Below are 3,835 nucleotides of genomic sequence, written 5' to 3' on the forward strand. Positions count from 1 at the left end.
CATACTTTGTATTTGCAAATCATTTGAAAAACTGCAAGGTAGCATTCTTTGGGCTGCTTGCTTCTTGTTTGCTTATGAATTCTTCAGTGTGATAAAGGTACATTGTTTCTGTTTTGCAACATTAAGATGGGATTAAGGTTAGAATACCTTCAGTTATTGAGGACAAAGTGTATGAAAGGTATGTTGTAAATATCCCCAAGCTAAGTATCATAAACCCAGGAAATACCTGGAATTAAGGTCAGACTTGAAAGAAATCCAAACGAATTAGGGCATGGAAATGCAGATAGTGACAACATGTGATCATTTTGTCTGGTCACTCAGTGGGCAGAGTTGAAATAATTCATGCACCTTTATTAGCATGTTTCAGTACCTTTTTTTCCCTTAGTAATATTTGGCTTTGAAACAAATGCAATATTTCTATGAAATTTCTTAATTTAGGGGAGGAACTTGAATGTGTATTTCTCACAGGTTTGGTTTTGGGTTTTTTGGTGTTTTGTTTTTTTTTTTTCCTGGAGACTGGGCTGTTAGAGATTTTATGCTACTGTTTAGCCTGTATGTGGTTCAGCAACATCCATGTATGTCACCAGCATCCACGTCAGACCTATTGAAGAGGTTGACAAGATAACAAGTATAGATTGTAAAACAGAAAGGAAGCACTGTACAAGTGTTCAACTAATTGGTACATTGTAAAGTGAGCTCTGGCTGTCCAGGTGGGATGATTTTGAGAAGTGTAAAAGCCAAGTAGATACGTGGGCTTTGTAATTCATAGCATACAGCCTCTTCATCTGTGGAGTTTAGTTGCACAGAAATCACATTCTTGTTCTAGGCCACAGTGGTAATTTTTTTCAAATTTTTGTGTGTGATTTTCACTGGGCCGTACTGTCCCTGTCTCGTTAACTGAAAGAAACATTGATGTCCGTGGAAAAATGTGTACATTTTCTGTTATTTTCACATTTTTCTAAAATCCCTTAACTCAGATCTAAGTTCTGTAATTTTTTTGAGCCAACTTAAACTGTGAATGCACACATGCACATGCTTACTGTTTTAAATAACTGCTTAATTTATTGTCCTGGCTGCATTCTCCAAAATCCCCTAAGAAGCAGGCCTGCCTGAGCAGATTGCTTTTATGGTCCTCCTAATGAAATAAGAGTCTTTTCAGCTCAGATGCTGCATCTTGAAACACATTTTTCCCCAGAGAGCTATGAAGTTCCTTCATTTGTTGCAGTGGGATCCTCTTGCTGATGGAATTGCCATCGGTGTGGATTGCAAACCAGGGAGAATGCTCTTTCTTCCCTATCCCCTTTCCAGCCTGCTCTTGGAGGAGCACCTCCCTCCGGGCCTTGCATGGCAGCATCAGGGCTGCCTGCTCCTCCTCTTTCACACCCTGAGCTTGTTTTTTCAAAGACTTTTTTTCTCCCTCTTCCATGTCCTTTTCCTTAATTTGCAGGAGGCCGCAGCTGGCCTGGAACCACATTAGGAATAATTAAGGTTAACGTTTACCCATTCCCACTTGCAGAATGAACAAGAACTCTCTTCCAGGGCGCTTTTCTACAAATACCACCCCTGCCCAAGGCAGACGATGATGCTGATTGCTCCAGACTCCTTGCCCTGAGGTTCATTTTCCTTTTTTCATTTAAACAAATTTATACTCCTCCTCACTGGTGTAGTCGGTCTCTTTTCCCACAAGAAATAGGTTTGTAGTCTGTGTAGGCAGAGCACTCGTGTATTAATCGGTAAGAGCATTTACAGTTTGGGGCCAAAAGGGATTTCAAAAGTTGTAGTTTTCTGACAACTTCATAGAGATATTCTTAAATCTGAATCATCTGTGTTTGTCCTACAGGATAGAGCCCATCTCAAGATCAGAAGTGAACAGCAATTCCCTTACTTAAAAAACTACCTGTACTTAACGGTGCCTTTCCTAAAGTCATTTGGTGGTCATGGTGGCTTCTGAAGATGCTTCCTGTAGGCACAAGATGACACAGCCTCCTAATGTAGAGACTTGTTCTGTTAAAATTAAATGCTACAGTTGTTTTAAAAGATGATCTCCCCTTTAAACAGTTACCTTGTTGACAGTTCATTATTTCTTTGGTACGTAATTCCAGATTGGCAAGTGCCTGTTTTATTCAGACAAAACAAATTGTTCTTTGGCATAATGGATGTGTGTCCAATCTTTCTTTTTCTGTAGTTTGTGATCACCCATCACTTTTCCCCACCTTGAAAGTTTTCTTTAGAACTGAAGCCACTTACCTGTGCCAGGGCAGATGATGTGTGCAATCTCCTGGCAAAGCTGCCCAGTAGCTCTGGCCCTACTGGTAGATGCTTGCTTTTCTGAAAAACAATGTAGAGGTAAATCAAAAAAAGCCTAATTGTGTACCCAACCTATATAATACTGAAAACTTTTTGTGTACCCTGAAGCATGAATAAAGTGTAAATCTATCCTAAAAATCCCTCAAGTATGATCAAACTGAAATTACTGCCAAGAATAGTGAAGGAGACCATAACTCCTGTTTTGTTCCCCAGGATTGCTGGCTTGGAGCTCTCCATGCCACAGAAATATTGATGCTTTCACAGTATTTTAAAAACATTTATTTGATTCTTTCTCTACAGTTAAAAAGATTTAGTAAAATTCAATAGAAAATTGCCAATAAAATACATTCTTCAAAGCATAAGGCGTAACAATCTAGTGTTTTAGGCAAGTGTTAGACTTGAGAGGCTGGACTCCATTTGTATAAATTCTTCCCATTAGGAAGAACTTTTTTATTCCACATTATCGACCAGTTTGGAAGACAGATTTCATTTTGATAACCTATTTTTTTTAACTGAGAAGTCAACTAGCAGAAGATGTGTTCTACTGCTATTTTTAGTCTCTCAAAGGTGAGAAGACAGCACTTCTTTCCTGTTCCTGGGTGTCTTCCTTAAATTCTATTGGATTATAGGTTCCTTTACAGTAATTTGTTGAAAAAGATTTTTTTTTTTTTTTTTTTTTGTCTTTAAAAGAACAAAGTCGAGGGGAGGGGGGGTTATGCCTTATTAATATGCCTTATTAATAGTAAAACCTTGGAAGAAACAACATTATGAGAATCTGGATGCTTTTTCTTTTAAGACTATCTTCTCTGTCACACACTCTCTCCTCTTGTGTTTTTGCAGTGTGGTATTCAATACTTCTTACTAAGTTAAAGATCAAATTTTCATTAGTATCTGTCTTTACTTTTTAAACACTTAGTGAGAAACACTTCATCTCTGCGCCTTGTTCTCCCATTAGCTATACTGGTGTGTACAAGATGACACTCAACTGAAGTAGGCATTTGTGCTGCTTCAAAAACAAGATGAGAGTTGGCTCTAGAGTGTGAATAATTGACTCTCTAACTTAGTTACTGGAAAATACTCCATATATCTGGGAGAATCTATTGAAAGAGAAACGTTTGATCTGCAAGCCAAATTTATCTCCATGAGACTAGTCTATCCCATCTATATGCTGCCTTTTCTTCTAACCTGTTCTGATTTTACTTTGTGTAAAATTTACCTTTGCTCATAAATTTTGCATAGGATCATCTTCTGATTTTGACTCCTTCAGGTGGTAGCTTTTAGAGCGCTTAAAACACTGAACCGAGTGAATGATTTCCCATGTGTTTCATCTTTTTTCCTTATGTCTTGCACCTAATTGCTCTATCAGCACTGGTACTTCATACAGATAGAGCAACTTTTTATCCTGTTAATTACTGTGAGTGAAACTGAGGAGTCATTTTTGGTTGTGCAACCCAGGAGCCTGAGGAAAATTCCTGCTGTCTTTTGTCAGACTACCTCTGCCCAAAAAATGGCTTTTCAACATCAGAAC

This window comes from Athene cunicularia (genome assembly GCF_003259725.1).
Source record: "Athene cunicularia isolate RWA chromosome 1 unlocalized genomic scaffold, athCun1 chr1_part2, whole genome shotgun sequence".
Lineage (NCBI taxonomy): Eukaryota > Metazoa > Chordata > Aves > Strigiformes > Strigidae > Athene > Athene cunicularia.